Here is a 17,561-nt window from a genome sequence, read left to right on the forward strand (position 1 = left end):
AAATGCCTGGGAGGGGATGTCTCATGTTTTCACCACCAAGCAAGGATCAATGTTGGAGGAGACAGATATGTTAATTACTCTAATTCTATCGTCACACAATGTATACAAGTACGCATCACATTTTAACCCATAAATACATAAGTATGATTGTGCAATTCAAAAATTTCTAAAAAGTCAAAAATTTAAAAACCATGCACAATAAATACAAAGAAAACTACATCAAAGTACATCATAACCAAATGGCTTAAAACTAATGACAAACTTGTTAAATCAGCCAGAAAAAATTCATATGCAGCATGCAGAAGAGTTAAGATAACAATGACAGCATCTTTCCTGCCAGAAGGAATCCAAGTGAGAAGACAGTAGAGTAACATCTTAACACCCTGAAGGAAAGAAAACATTGCCAAGCCAAAGTCTGCAATTATCAAGAGTACCTTTCAACAAACATGAAAGAACTGAAGGAATCCATCAACAGGAAGTCTGCACTACAAAAGATGTTCAAGGAAGTTCTTCAGGCAGAAGGAAAATGGTACTGAATCTACGAAGAGAAATGAAGAGCACTAAAATGGCCACTAGCTGGGTGAAAATACGTTTTTTTTCTTATATAATTCTCATTGGAAAATTATTGATGGATGAATTAAGCAAAGACAATCAGAAGTTACTGAACAGGAGGGTTATAATATAAGTAAAATGAATGATACCATTGGCATAAAGGCAGGGGGTTAGAAAAGGAGTATACTGCTATGAGAATTTTCTGCTGTACTTGAGACAGTCATAGGGCACCCGAAGAAAAGTACCCACACAACTAAATGCAGTCACTAAAATTACAAAACAAAAAAAAATTGGCTAATAAGCCAGCAATGGAGAGAAAATGGCATCATACAAAGTACTCAAATAATCCTATAGAAAGTAGAAAAAGAAAGGATCTAAAAATAGATGAGACAATAGAAACTAAGTAGCAAGATGATAGACTCAAACCTAACTATAGGAATAATCCCATAGAATATTCTAAAGGCCCCAAAAGAGAGGCAAAGATTATCAGGCTGAATAAAATAAATACCCAACTTTAGACCACCTGTTAAAATGAACTTTAAACATAAACACACAAACAGGTTAAGCATAAACATGGAGAATGATGTTAGCAGGGGTGATAACTTAAGGATCTCCAATAATCTTCCCCTCCATAAAAGCAAAGAGATCACAGTGAGAAGTCATCAAAACCAAATTTTCAGAACTCTGGGTATAAACCGAGTGTTTACAGCCAGGCAGTAGGCATTTATTTAAGAAAAAGGTCGGGTCTCTGTAAGAGCGGTGAGCTTTGTGGTCTTTGACTATGTTCCATTTCCATCCCCCTCCCTCTAGCAGCCTTGAAAACCACAGCCCTCCCGTCGTGGTGAACAGTAGTATAGAAGCCCCAGCAGGGCTCAGTTCGGTCCTGGAATTCTTCCAACGCCCAGCTCTCAAAACCTGACACTATATCTTCCAGTTCCTGGAAAATCCCACTTACAAGGCTGGTTTTTAGGCCGGCGCCACAGCTCACTAGGCTAATCCTCCGCCTTGCGGCGCCTGCACACCGGGTTCTAGTCCCGGTCGGGGCGCCGGATTCTGTCCCGGTTGCCCCTCTTCCAGGCCAGCTCTCTGCTGTGGTCCGGGAAGGCAGTGGAGGATGGCCCAAGTGCTTGGGTCCTGTACCCCATGGGAGACCAGGAAAAACACCTGGCTCTTGCCTTCGGATCAGCGTGGTGTGCCGGCCACAGCGCGCCAGCCGTGGCAGCCTTTGGAGGGTGAACCAATGGCAAAAGGAAGACCTTTCTCTCTGTCTCTCTCTCTCACTGTCCACTCTGCCAGTCAAAAAAAAAAAAAAAAAAAAGAGGCTGGTTTTTATTGACTTGAGAACTCACCCAGCTTCAATTTGCCCTGGGCATTTGACAAAAGAAAAGGGGGGCGGGATCAAAACAGAGATAGTTATTTAGACACAGTCACCTAAGGCAGTGGTAACTGTCTGCACAAACAAGAAGCTGAGCAAAATCCACAAAAAGAAAAATTGGCAATGAGATGTCCATACATAGGTGACATAGCTCTAAAAATCTAAAGGCCGCGTGCCTGTGAAGGGCTGTGCCTTTGCCCAGAATATAACTGAGACACTAAACTCTTACCTCTGACGACCTTTAGGCTCCTTAGGCAGAACGTCAAGGCCAAGGTCAAATTATAAATAGTCTGGGTGACCGAACACTCACACAGAGACTTTGGCAAAGGATGGGAGATTCATTGGTTCCAGGCATGTAAGAAAATGTCTGTCCAATCATTAACCGACTAGTAGTCTGAGCAGAGGCTACAGGGGCCACACATGAAAAGGAAAGCATGCTTTGTAAAATTCATGCAGAAAAATCACAAAACAAAAAAGTAGCTGCAGCCTACAGCAACAATAGCAAACTCTGGGAAGGGAAGTTAACACCTTTCATTCCTATGATTTAAAATGTTCACTTTGGGGGAGTGTGTGGCCTCGTGGTTAAAATGCTGATTAGGAGGCCTGTGCCCCACATTAGAGTGCCTCGGTTTGACTCTCAGTTCCAGCACCTAATTCTAACTGCCTGCTAAGGCAGACCCTGGGAAGCAGTGGTGAAGACTCACGGGTGCCACCCATGTGTGACACCAGGATTGATTCCAAGCTCCTGAATTTGGTCCCCCTGGCATTACAAGCAATAAGAAGCGAACCACTGGATAAGAGTTTTTCTCTCATGTGCCATCCTCTCTCAAACAAATGTTATATATTTTTAATTAAATGTCCATGGGTAGGTGTTGTAGTTAGGGCACCACTTGGGACACCCGAATCCCATGCTGAAGTCCCTAGATGAGTCCTCACTCCACCTCCAATCCAGCTTCCTGCTAATGCATACCACAGGACACAGCAGGTAATGGTGCAAGTACTTGGGTTCTGGCCACCCATGGGGAGATCCAGACTGAGTTCCAGGATCCTGGTTTCAGCATGGCTCTTCCATGGCTGTTGTAGGCATTTGGGGAATAACCAGATAATGGACAATCTATTTCTGTCTTTGTCTCTTTCTGTCTTCCAAATAAATAAAAACAAAAGTTCAAACAATTAAATATCCAGTTTACAACAAGATAAGTTGTGACATGTAAAGAAATAAGGAAGAGAGCATAGTGCCATAGTGGGTAAAGCTGCTGCCTGCAGTGCTGGCATCCCGAAGGGGTGCCGCTTATATTTCTGGCTGCCCCTCTTCCGATGCAGCTCTCTGCTATGCCCTGGGAAAGCAGCAGAAAATGGCCCAGGTCCTTGGGCTCTTGCATCCCCATGGGAGACCCAGAAGAAGCTCCTGTCTTCAGATTAGCCCAGCTCTGCTGTTGCAGCCATTTGGGGAGTGAACAGCAGATGGAAGACTTCTGTCTCTCTCTCTCTCTGCTTCTTCCTCTCTGTAACTCTGCCTTTCAAATAAATAAATAAATCTTTTTAAAAAATTCAAAAAATTATGTCATTAAGAAAAGCATCTTTAAAAAAAAAAAGGAAATAAGATCAAATGCAGTGAAAAAAAATCACTCTGTGGAAACTGTCCCTCAGAAAGGCAAGACATTGGGCTTACTAGACAGACTAAACCAGCTATTTTAAATATATTATGAGAACTAAAGGAAATCATATCTAAAGAACCAATGGCATGGGAGACCAGGAGGAAGCCCCTGGCTCCTGGCTTCGGATCGGCACAGCGCGTGGCCATAGTGGCCATTTGGGGGGTGAACCAACGGAAGGAAGACCTTTCTCTCTGTCTCTCTCTCTGACTGTCTAACTCTGCCTGTCAAAAAAAAAAAAAAAAAAAAAAAAAGAATCTGCTCCACTTCTAATCCAGCTCTCTGCTATGGCCTTGGAAAGCAGTAGAAGATGGCCCATGTGCTTAGGCCCTTGCACCTGCATGGAAGACCCGGAAGAAGCTCCTGGCTCCTGGTTTCAGGTCGCTACAGCTCCAGCTGTTGAGGCCATCTGGGGAGTGAACCAACAGATGGACCTCTCTCTCTGCCTCTCCCTCTGCCTCTCTGTAACTATGCCTTTCAAATACATAAATAAATCTTTAAAAAAATGTGCTGAAAAGCTGTTGTAATCAAAAGAATATGGTGTTGGCATAAAAACAAACAGATAATAGAAAAGAATAGAGAACCTAGAAGTAACACACATCAACAGTCAACTGTTCTTCCACAATGTTGTTAAGAACATAGACTATCTCTTCAATAAATGGTGCTGGAAAACTGAGTATCACATGCAGAAGAATCAATATAATTGTCTGTCTCTCACCATATATAAAAAGCAGCTCAAATGAATTAAATACTTAAATATGAAAGCTGAAACTATGAGATTACTGGAATATAACATAGGAGAAACACTTCAGGACATTGAAACAGTAGGGATTTTTTAGACAGTGCTCCAAAAGCATGAGAAACCAAAGCAAAAGTAGACAAATAGAATTACATCAAACCAAAACTTCTGTGCAGCAAAGGAAACCATCAGCAGAGTGAAGAGATAACCTATAGAATGGGAGAAAAATATTTATGAACCATATATAAGATAGAGTCAATATCCAGAATAAATAAGGAATGCAAAAATCTCAATAGTAAAAAAAAAATGACAATTTTAAATGGACAATAAATCTAAATAGACATTTCTCAAAAGAATACAACGAAAAGGCCAACAGATACAGCAAAATAAAATGCTCAGGGGTCAGTGCTGTGGCGTAGCAGGTAAAAAAAAAAGTCATCACCTGCAGTGCTGGCATCCCATATGGACACTGGTTCTAGTCCCAGCTGCTGCTCTTCTGATCCAGCTCTCTGCTATGGCCTGGGGAAGCAGTAGAAGATGGCCCAAGTCCTTGGGCCCCTGCACCCATGTGGGACGGCACAGCACTGGACATTGCAGCCATCTGGGGAGTGAACCAGCTGATGGAAGACTTCTCTCTCTATCTGCCTCTGCCTCTTTGTAACTCTGCCTTTCAAATAAATAATCTTTAAAAAAAATAAAATGCTCATCATTACTAAGCATCAGGGAAATGCAAATCAAAGCCTCAAGGAAATCTTGCCCCACAATGGTTAGAATGGCTGTTACAAAAAAACAAAAAACGACCAGTGTTGGAGAGGATGTGAAGGAAAGGGAAGTTTGCACACTGTTGATGGGAAAGTAGATTAGTATAGCCACTGTGGGAAACAGTATGATGACTCTTCAAAAATTTCAAATAAAACTACCTCTTGATCCAATAACCCACTACTGGGTATATATCCAAAGAAAATTAAATCAGTGTCAAAAAGACGTCTGTATTTCCACATTTGCAGAAACACTATACACAATAGCCAAAAAGTGGAATCAACCTACATGTCCATAAATCAATGAACAGATTAAAAACGTGTGGTTCTTGTATTAACTCATCCACAGTACAATATTTTTTAGCCATAAAAGTATGAAATTTTGTCACTCACAACAACACAGATGGAGGTGGAAAACGTGTTAGCTGAAATAAGTAACAGAGGAAAGTTACTGCACAATCTCACTCAGATGTAGAGCCTAAAGAAGCAGTTAAGAGTGTAATAGTGGTTATCAGACTGGGGAGAGTAGGAAGCAGAGAGAGATAAGCCAATGGGTACCATACTTAGATAGGAGAAATCCGTTCTTATATTGCATGGTAGGATTGTGTACTGTATTTTTCAAAAAGGCTAAGAGAAATGATATTGAATATTTCCACCACAAAGAAGTAATAAATTCAAGGACATAATGTGCTTACTCTGATTTAAGCATTATATAATACAGTAGTATTCCTGAAATAATTAAATTTTTTGTCAATTAAAAGATTGTTTACAAATATAACTGGAATAAAAAACAAACTGGAAGGCAGTGAGGTGATGTGTGTGAGCTCTGGGGTCAGGTCATTCAAAGTAATCAGCTTTTGCCTGGATCTCTTGGACACTCTTTCTTGGAATCCAGGACTAAGCTGTGAATGAACCCAAACAGCTCCATGGAGAATGACAGTCGAGGACTTCTACTCATCAGCTCTAGTAGGGACTTGCAGCTGCCAGTCACAGGAATAAGCGAGCCTTCAGGTAACTCCAGTTCCTCAGCCATCACATGGTCCCCAGTGAAGACAGCATGGAACAGAGACAAGCTGTTCCCACATATTCCTTCCAAATTCCAAACCTACAGAAGTTATAAGAATAAAATGGTTGCTTTGCATTGCTAGGTTTTCATGTAGTTTATATATATATATATATATATATATATATATATATATATATCAAAAGTAACAGAAACAGGAGGCCAGGCAATGATTTTCTTCATTGATTTTCACCTATGGTATTCTGTCGTTATTCTCAAAGTACTGTTAAGATGTCATCACCGAGTGAAAAATGAACAACAACATGTGCTATAAGCAGATTTCTGAAGGGGTCAAGTTCATTGACTCTTGTCAATGGATATTGTGAGCTCAATATTTTGATGCTATGGTAATGAGTGAACCAAATTAGAAACCAAACTAGATGCATTCAATTAAAAATTCAAAACCGCACACTCCTTGAAGAATCCTTAAGATGAATTAATAAAACCAATATTTGTTGACTCATAAAAATATTTTATAGGTGCCATTATTCTATTAATTACCTTAAAATTGGAACTGAAGAAAGGAGGTAAAAAGAAAAAGCTTAGTTTCTGTGTAGCAGGAGATTTTATAGTATATTTAACTTTATTTGTTCTAAAATAGTTGCTCCTTTATATTTCATCCCAACTTTAAAAATAATAACTTCACCATAGGCATAGGAACAGCTTAGCTGAAAATACAAAATTGCCACTCTGGTTTTCATGCTAAGTAAGAAAATCATATCATTAGAAATAGAAGCCAAGGGGCCGCCACCTGTAGTGCCGGCATCCCATATGGGCACCGGTTCAAGTCCTGGCTGCTCCACTTCTGATCCAGCTCTCTACTATGGCCTGGGGAAAAAGTGGAAGATGGCCCAAGTCCTTGGGCCCCTGCACCACATGAGAGACACAGAAGAAGCTCCTGCCTTGTAGCTTCAGATCGGCCTAGCTCCGGCAGTTGCAGCCATTTGGAGAGTGAACCAGTGGATGGAAGACTCTCCCTCTCTCTCTCTCTCTCTCTGTCTCTTTGTAACTCTGCCTTTCAAATAAATAAATAAATCTTAAAAAAAAAAAAAAAGTAAAGAAAGAAAGAAAGGAAAGCCAAGAGTCTCCAGCTCAGTTCAATACAAATTTATTGAACTCCTACTAAGAAGACAGTGGCGGGTTGGCTCCATTTCCTCTGGCTGTGTTCACTTCTCCACATGTTTTTTTTTTATTTTATTTTTTAAAATATTTATTTATTTGAGTTACAGAGAGAAGAAGAGACAGAGAGAGAGGTCGTCCAACTGATGGGTCACTCCCCAGATGGCCGCAACGGCTGGAGCTGCACCGATCTGAAGCCAGGAGCTTCTTCCAGGTCTCCCACACAGGTACAGGGGCCAAGGACTTGGGCCATCTTCTACTGCTTTCCCAGGCCATAGCAGAGAGCTGGATTGCAAGAGGAACAGCTGGGACTAGAACCAGGATGCCCATATGGGATGCCGGCGCTTTAGGCCAAGGCGGTAACCCACTGTGCTACAGCGCAGGCCCTATCCACATATGTTCTTCACAAAATCTTCTGATAAGAGGAAAAGGTTCACCCTCCACATGACCACAATAGCCAAGGCTGGGCCAGTCTGAAGCCTGGAAGCCTAGAACTTCATCCAAATCTTCCATGTGGGTGGCAAGGGCCCAAGTACTTAGTCCATTTACTGCCGCCTCCCTAGGCACATTAGCAGGGTGCTGTATATATTTTTTAAAGATTTATTTATTGGCTGGCACCGTGGCTCACTAGGCTAATCCTCCGCCTGCGGCGCCAGCACCCTGGGTTCTAGTCCCGGTCGGGGCACCGGATTCTGTCCTGGTTGCTCCTCTCCCAGGCCAGCTCTTTGCTATGGCCCGGGAGTGCAGTGGAGGATGGTCCAAGTGCTTGGGCCCTGCACCCACATGGGAGACCAGGAGAAGCACCTGGCTCCTGCCTTTGGATCAGTGCGGTGCGCTGGCCGCAACACACCAGCCGCAGCGGCCATTGAGGGGTGAACCAACGGCAAAGGAAGACCTTTCTCTCTGTCTCTCTCTCTCTCACTGTCCACTCTGCCTGTCAAAAAAATTTATTTATTTATTTGAAAGAGTTACACAGAGAGAAGGGAAGAGGGGGAGAGAAGGAAAGAAGGAGAGAGGGAGAGAGGGGGAGAGGGGGAGAGAGAGAGAGAGAGAGGTCTTCCATCTGCTGGTTCACTTCCCAGATAGCTGCAACAACCAGAGCTGCGCTGAACCAAAGTCAGGAGCCAGGTGCTTCTTCCTGGTCTGCCATGTGGGGACTTGGGCCATCTTCTACTGCTTTCCCAGGCCATAGCAGAGAGCTGGATCGGAAGTGGAGCAGCCAGGACTCGAACCAGTGCCCATATGGGATGCCGACACTACAAGCTTTACCCACTACGCCACAGCACCAGCCCCAAGGGTGCTATATTAGAAGTGAAGCAGTTACACATACTGGTGCTCTGATGTGGGATGCAGGTGTCAAAGGCAGTGGTTTAAGCCACTATGCCACAGCATTGGCCCTGACACAGCTTTTCAGAAGAAAGAAGCTCATTCAGTTAAATAAACCTTTGGGTTAATGGAGTCTCTGAGTCTCTTAATTGCTCCACACAATTGATGGTTGCATACTATGTTATGGCACAAATCCATTCTTTCTGTAGCTGCCGTGCCAGAGGTGAAATGGTTCCATGTGCACGTAGACAGCCTTCCCAAACCAACAAAAGGAAACACATCACCATCCTTAAAACTACCTAAAGATATGCCAAGAGGTATAAGCAAATTTTTTCAATAATATTTTTCTTTGCAAAAATATGACAGTATTCAAGGTCGGAGTGGTGGGGGTTAGCGTGCAACTAGACAAATGAGTTTGGACTTGGTTTAGTTCATGTCATTGCCACAAACTAGCTCTTTACCAGAAGGCTTCCTCCTGCTCACTTCTGTTCTGAACCTATGGTTATGAGATACTTAACTGTTATTGTCTGGTTAAACAAATACGCTATTGCTTATGATTCACACCTTTAACAAATATTAGAAAGATCAAGTTGAATGTGAAATTTTTTGTTGTAGGGAACTGAACCATAAGGTTTTAATTCCTGACCTAAGTATCTGAGCTTTTACTCCTTTAGGCTCCCAGAGAAACTGCTTATCTCACCAAAGCCTACTTGGTAAAGTGGTAAATGGGAAACTCCATCAGAGAGCCACTTCCAGCTTTGCTGATGGGACTCCCAGCCCCCAGGGCTTTTTACCTGCAATGCTTCTTCATTGCTTTGGGCCTTTAAGGCTTGACTTCAGAATCTAGAAGAGAAAATGAACCAATATTTATCAAACGAATAACACTCATTGAGCAACTAATCTCTTTCTGAAGAGACTTTAAAAAAAAAAAGGTTATTTCAAGTTTTTAAAATAATTCCGTGAGGCCAAGGTCACTTTTCCAAGGACATCCATTTGTAGTAAAAGTCTACTCTGTGGCCACAGAGGTCATTTTCACTCTGCAATACAAAATGACAGTGGCAAAATATTGGAACAATCCTTAACTTCAGTGTGGTCTCCTCTCTTCAAAATGTTTCATCCACAGGGTTACTTTATAATTCTAAATTCTGTATGATTGATATGAATGATCACATAGTAATACGATATACTGCTTCACATTAAAATAATAATTGCTATTGAAGTAACATCTTGACAGTGGGGACTCCATTTTAGAGCATCCAAGACTCTATCCTAAGAAAGCAACTACCCTACCTTGAAACTCCGGTCTGAAACTATGATCTAAAACTCAGGCAATAACAGTCCACTGCATCCCACTTGGCAGAACATAGAAACTCCCTAACATGATTGCTCAAGCTTAAAACAGATAGGCTGCACCTGGATTAATGTTAAGATTGGAATCTGTCTATTGTCAAGATTATAATTGATATTGGTTTTGCATAGGCCTTATTCCCCCCTCCCCTCCTTGTGGCTTTTTGCTGTTGCTTTGAGCTTTGGGTCAAGAGTTCTTTAGGGCATGAGCCCCTCTCCACCGCTGGCAATAAAGGATCGTTAAATTTTATCAATGTGTGGGTGCCCTTCTGTTTGCACTCAGTCAGGCACAACACTATCGGAGAACAGTAAGCAGCTAATTGTGCCCGTTTTCATTCCATCTTTATGTGTTAGGCTTTTTCCAATGTACCTTTCAAAAAGTGTCCACTTTAGAGTATTGGAAATGGTGTAAAAAAGGCTATTTACTACGTGGTGAGGACACACAGGTATTCCCAGATTGGAAGAAGTCGATGGTCTAGGAGGTACTAATGAAAATGTAAACCATTTCTCTGCTACTATTCATAAAGTCTATAATAGAAAAATACAGGCAGTAATTTAGGGACTCAGAAGAGAGTCAAAAGAAGTTTTCAACTAATTGATGTTGGAGGTCACTGTCTTATGGGCTGGGTATGGGCCTAAATCAATTTTCCAGGTTCTTGCCTTTCTTAGAGAAGAATTCTAAATGCAGGCCCAAGCACAGCATGATAAACTTTATTTACGAAGTGAGGAAAATGCACAGGCCCTTTAGAGTTTTATTAAGGGAGAATGGGGCCAAGGAAAGAGGATTATCACACCCCGCTCTGCTCGTCCTGAGTCTACCTGGAGAAGAGAACAAGCGGCTCGTCTTCCTAGCATTTTACGCGGTTAGGAAAACGGACGTGTTTACGCGGTACCACCTTCACGTCCCAGGTAGGAGGAGGTACTTCCTGGGGAGGGTCCCCTGATTGACAGGTAGATGAACCTGGCAACACAGAGCTATGGAGGTGTGGAGGTGCGGCTTAAAGTTATCTATCTAATCTTTACCATATCAGCTGGAGGTTTGGAGTGGATGTTAGCAGCTTCCTGACAAAGAGAATAAATATTCAAAAAAGAATGTGCTCTTTGGGGCTGGAGCTGTAGCATAGCGGGTGAAGCTGCCGCCTGTAGTGCTGGCATCCCATATGGGTGCCAGTTCAAGTCCCGGCTGCTCCATTTCCTATCTCACTCTCTGCTGTGGCCTGGGAAAGCAAAAGATGGCTGAAGTCTTCGGGCCTCTGCACCCGCCTGGGCAGCTGCTGCCATCTGGGGAGTGAACCAGTAAGTGGAAGTCTCTCTCTCTCTCTCTCTCTTTCTCTGTAACTCTGCCAAAAATGTGCTCTTCAAGGTCTACTAAGAAAAAAGGGATTCTCTCAAACTGGGTTTAAGAGTATAATCTAGGGACAATTGGAGCACAGGTGGATGTATGGACCCTCAAAAGGCATGCAGTGCCCCAGGACTAACACAGCAGGACATCAGCACGCCTATGCCTGAAGGGCTGAACTAAAAGTGGTCATTGGACAGGGGGAGAGAAAGACACGGGACAGGGACAGGGGCTTCACCTCTAGGCAAGGGACAGGACTCACTGTTGGTGAGTGCTCACAGAGGGAGGCATGAAAACAAGCACTGGTGTCCTCTTCCTCTCTCTAATGTCCTGCTGCGACTTTCCACTGACCGGACCCAACCAAGAGTTAAAGTCCGAGTGACCCCCCCTCAGGAGGTTTGAACCAGGCAGGAGGGTAGAAAACTAATGCTAGGGGCCGGCGCTGTGGTGTAGCAGGTAAGGCTGCCGCCTGCAGTGGATTCCGGTTCAAGTCCTAGCTGCTCCACTTCCGATCCAGCTCTCTGCTATGGCCTGGGAAAGCAGTGGAAAATGGCCCAAGTCCTTGGGCCCCTGCACCTGAGTGGGAGACCTGGAAGAAGCTCCTGGATCCCTGCTTGGGACTGGCACAGCTCCGGCCCTTGCAGCCAAGGGGGAGTGAACCAGCGGATGGAAGACCTCTTTCTCTCTCCCCATCTCTCAATAAATAAATAAATCTTTAAAAAAAAAAAAAAAGGAAAACAATTTGTAAATGTCTTGCAGAGTGAAGAAGCAGCCCAGAGCCTTGGGCAGCAAGGGTCTGAACTTAGAAACACCCTGGAGACTTAAAGAAAAAGGAGCATGGATTTGCATTTTTTATTGTATGCCTGAAGCTAATAGTCCTGCCTGCATAGCTCATAATGACCTTTTCTATCTGGAGAAAGAACAATAATGCAGTTTAAAACCCTTTATAAAATGGAAAAGAGAGCAATTCATTGGAAAGCTATGTTCCCTCCATCTAGATTCACATAGATAAAAAGGCTGCCAACCAAATTACAGAGCAGAAAAGAATTCATGCAATCATTGCCTTTTTAAAGGATAAAAATACACTTTCCCCAGAAACTAAAAATAATAATTGAGTAAAAACATAAAACAGAGAAGCAGCCTTCAGAGATTGCATTGGTTGCAATCCACCTATAAAAGAAGTCAGATTGAGAGATTTTATTGTTTCATAGAGTTAACTAGAACCAACCAGCACCTGCACTTCTCTCTCTCATTCTCTTGAGGAGGGTTCTGGGGGGTCTCCCTTCCCCACCCTGGAAGGAACCCATACTTTATTTAAGTGTTAATACAGATTAGCAAATAGCCCCTCAAGTATTAAAATTTCCCACTTGTCATACCATCTGTGGCTGATCTCCTTTGCCACAGCTGGGAAGCTTATTCACATTCAGAAACCTAGAGCAAGATTTTTTTTTTCTCCTCCATGGCCTCCCCCATTCAGAAGCTACTTGTGGTTCCTCTGGAAGGGGAACTGGAGCTGGAGGAGTCAACAAAGCAAAGCAAACAAAAGGCTTTGCGGGGTGGCGCTGTGCTCGCCACGTGTGAATGTTCTCACTTGGGTCCTAGCTCTGCGCCTGATTTTAGCTTCCTGCTAATGTGCTCTCTGGGAGGCAGCAGATGATGGCTTGAGTGTTATGGTTCCTGCGACCCATGTGGGAGGCATGGATTGAGGTCCTGGTTCCTCTCTTTGGCCCAACCCAGCACTGGCTGTTGCAGGCATTTAGGGAGTACAGAGATGGATGGGGGATTCCAACTCTCTCTCTCTCTCTTTCTCTCTCTCTCTCTCTCTTGTTCTCTCATACTCTTCCCTTCCTCTGTCTTTCAAATAAAAATTAAACATTTTTAAAACCCCCAACCAGGAAAGCCCGGTTTAGCATTATATTATACCATTAGTAAAGCTCCCCATGTGCTAGGAGAAAAAAATAAAATTGAAGCTGTAAGGTGAGAATGATAGAATGACAGCAGCATTGTCCTTTGTGTGGCAGATGAACTGTATTCCTGTAACAATGACTATGTGTCTTATGTAGTTGGCTGGATAAAATGCTTTTCAAGTTCTTTCCCGTATCTAATATGTTATTTTTCTACACAACTGGCATCGTAAACATTATATAGTCCCAAATATTAGAAAATCTCCCAAAACACATAATCGGAGAGTCCCACACAGACTTCCTATGGCGTGTCAGGATTCATGTCCAGCAAGCGGCAAGACATGGACGCATCACCCCAGGGATGTGAACTTTTGCTGTTTGCTGAAACCACTATGCCTGCCCCATCCTGCTCTGCCTTCACACATTCTCTATCAGCGTTATCTTTTTATATGTCCTGCCATAAGTACATGAGTTTCCACCTGATACTTTAAAAAAAAAAAATTACCCATGATACTTTTGAAAAGTTACCCATACCAGATTCAGAAAACCTCCCGTGGACTCAGACTCTCCGAAAATATAGAACTCTGCAATGGTCAGTCAGCAGTGTTTTCTGACCCCAAACTGTCAATCCTTTTCCCTCTGTCTCAACACCTTGTTCTACCTTTATCCAATTTTAACTTGCTAATGATCAAAATAGGGAAAACTGACAGTATATTAAGGGAGTTTTAAAATTGCCAATTTATGGAACTTTTTGATAGAAATAAAAAAATGAAAAAAGAAAAGATAGTTATTAATGACAGTTTCCTGAGGGCAGGAGTTTTTAACAAATCAGATTATTACTCTCTTGGCCCCATAGGTGTCTTCCATTCCAGTATCATTCCTACTGATAAGTCTCAATACTCCTTTGTAATGAAATAGGTCCCATAAGTATTTGAGAAAAATTACCTAGCCACAGAAGTTCAGACTGCATTATATACGACATAAAGATGAATGCAACATTACTGTCAAAGGAAGCATTGTGAGTAGTAGAGACCACACCAAACTGCCAAAGTCACGGTCAAGACTCAGCTGTGTGGCTTTGAGTAATGCATTTAACTTCTCTGGGCCTCTGTTGCCACCTTTTCAATTTGCTTATCAGTTTACCAGTCTAGCCAGTTGTTCCAAGGCCTTGTCCCATCAAAGTGCATTAGCACCTTTGTCAAAGGCAATTGGTAGTAAAATATGGGACTCTTTCTGGACTCTATTCTATTCTGTCATCTTTATTATATTTATTATCATAATGTCTTCACTACCACAGCTTAAAATCTTGAAATCAAGTAGTATTAAGTCCTTTAACGTTATACATTTACAAGATTGTTTTAACTATTTTAGATCTTTTGCATTTCTATATAAATCTTAGTATCAACTTGTCAATTTCCGCTCACAAAATACTGTGTTTTGATTGTACTTGAGTTGAATCTACAGATCAATTTAGAGAGAATTGATGCTTAACAGTACTGAGAGCTTTGATCCATTAGCAGCAGTATTTTATAGTTTTCAGTAAAGCAGCCTTGCCCACCTTCTGTTAAATTTATCCCTAAGAATTTTTAAGTATTTATCCCTCTGCAAATGACTTTTAGGATTTTGAAGCCTTGCTCCTTGTGTTTGCATGCTTCTATGTCCACATATGAGGGCGTCTCTAAAAGTTCCATGATAAATACATATTAGGAAAAACTATGCATGGATTTCAAAATTTTTTGCACCAAAATAAGCTAATCTTTTAATTCCATTTTCTGGAACTTTCTGAAGTACCTTTGTATTTCCTCCATTTAGAGTGCCCCCTCCTTGTCCTCCATACATACACAGTCACCTGTTCTCCAGCACATGTCTCCTTCTTTTTGAGTCATTCAGCCCCTTAAAAGGAAGTAATTGCTCCCAGCTTTGGTTTCATCACAAGCCCCACAGACTCAGTATGGGGCATCCTAACCCTGTCTTGCTCTCACTAGACTGTATCAATCCCTCCTCCCCAAGATTCTAAATCTCCTTTTGGTTAGGCTATAGATCCAGCACCAAAGACATTTAACTACATTGCTCATTGTGGCAACAACACAATCCCTGAACTACATTTTTCATAATTTTTAATATATCCCATTGTTTACTTATTATATATATGTATGTATATACATATATGTGTGTACATATACTTATATATGTATTCATATACATATATATGTGTGTGTGTGTATACACACACACACACACACACACACATATATAGCTAGGTCCGTATTTCATTGTGGTCAGAAGCACCTACTCTTTGATGTATTCCCTACTGTGCTAGATAATCAAATTGGCTGGAGTTAATGGCATTTCAAAGTATTGTGTAGTCTTGAAACTCAGGAAAAGGAGCAAGATAAGTGGTAATGCAAGCCATGCTCCAGGAAACCGTTGCTTAATGCATGACATCTGTCTGCCAAGTGTGGCACGGCTGTGATGAGTTAAGGGGAATGAAAACAGACTTTCAAGGCTCAGTGTAGTATCCTACGAGAGGGGTATTGAGATTACTGTGTCTTTTTAAAAACGTGATTACTTAGAGAACACAGGTGAAGTGATTCTCTTTGGGAATGGAGTCATAGCCAGGGAACTTGCTTTGGTACTGAGAGGAATATCCTTCTCTGTTCACAACACTAATGGGTTTCAAGTGGCTGGCTCAGTACGCCCTAGACACCCATGGTCTGGAGGAGTGACGGTATCTTCCAGCATCCATAATCCGTAGCCACAAACATCCTGGTCTAGGGTGAACAGCCGCAGTGATTGTCATGGGTCATCTGAGTTCTCTTAGCATCATCACTGACCAGCTTTCTCTTCTTAGGACAAGCACTTCACATCTTTGTTATACCAGTTTCCATTCTAGAAGAATTCTCATATTAGAAACACCTCCCGGAGAGCTACAGAGTTCTTATTGTTAAACTGTACTAGCTATACATTTCAAAGATGTTTTCTCTTTAAATTTTACTTAAGATAACTATTCCTTGGGATACTGGTTTGGGAAATGCTAACCTACCCAATTGCTATCCAGTTTCTTCAGTAAGTTAGGCCTGACTTATCAGTAACCCACGGAAGTTATAATATTAACGTTGCTACAGCAAACCTTGATCATGAAGGGCTTAAGTATCACAACTTCAGTTTTTGGTTTGTAAAGAAAAGGAGGAATTCTGTGAATACCATATATATTAGACCCTGAGGCTACCATGTATAAGAGCAAACAGAAGGAAAGAAGGACTGTGTAAAATCTTGTTGGAATGAAAGACAGCATGGCCATTTGATGTCTAGGACAATAAAAGAGAAGGAAGGCCCTGCCACAACTTAGACAACCAAAAAACCCCCCATCTTCCCTCAGCAAGCTCCAAAAGGACAAAAGCCAAGCTGGTGTTTCTTTGGAGAGGCAGAATGACATAGTGGAAGAAACAAGAATATAGATTCAGAGAGACCTTATTCAAGCTGAGCTCTGCAGCTTGCTAGAACTGTGAAGCCGGCGGATGTTTGTGTATCAGGAAAGTATAAAGGCAAACCTCAAAGTAAGGAGCCACCTACACTCAGACTCAAAGGGTATGTACAAGATGGCCAAGAAAAGAAACAGCAGAAGTTCCAGGCAAAAGGGATGCAAGAGAGAGCGCAGCTTGTTGGAGGCCCATAGAATAGCTTAGTGTGGCAGCAGTCTAGAGCTGAGAGAGGGCTGTGGGCATGAAGGAAGCTGGAGAGGTAACCAGATCTAGGAAGGCTGGACTCCATTCTACAAAACTGAGTTCAGTTTGGCCTACACCTGTCTCCATACTTGGGTGATAAAGTTTGTCCAAAAGTGGTCTGTGTAGGTGTAACTGTGCCCCAGCTTGATAGGTAAACAACGTAACTTAACTAAGAGTACGTGCTCCCAACCAAACAACTGAGTCTCAGCCAATCATGGCAGCTGAACCTCCAGCTAATCAGGGTGAAAGCCTTCAGTATGCCACCTCCTTGTCACTGGTATAAACAAAACCAGCATAGTGAAGGGGTGGGGCATTCTGAACCATTTTCAGTCTGAAATGCTAACTGATTCCGGAACCTCCGTTTTACCCAGATAAACTTGGAGATTCCTCAAAAAACTAAAAATGGATCTACCATATGACTCAGTCTTCCCACTCCCGGAAATAAATCTAAAGAAAGCAAAATCAACATAACAAAGAGGTAGCCATTCTCCTATGTTCACAGCAGCCCAATTCACAATAGTAAAGATGGAATCAACCTAGATGTTCATCAACTTATGAATGGATAAAGAAAATATGGTGCATACACAAAAGGGAATATTACTTGACCAAGAATCAAATCCTCATATTTGCAACAAAATAAATGGAACCGCAGTGTAATA

This window comes from Oryctolagus cuniculus, chromosome 13, assembly GCF_964237555.1.
Source record: "Oryctolagus cuniculus chromosome 13, mOryCun1.1, whole genome shotgun sequence".
NCBI classification, from domain to species: Eukaryota; Metazoa; Chordata; class Mammalia; order Lagomorpha; family Leporidae; genus Oryctolagus; species Oryctolagus cuniculus.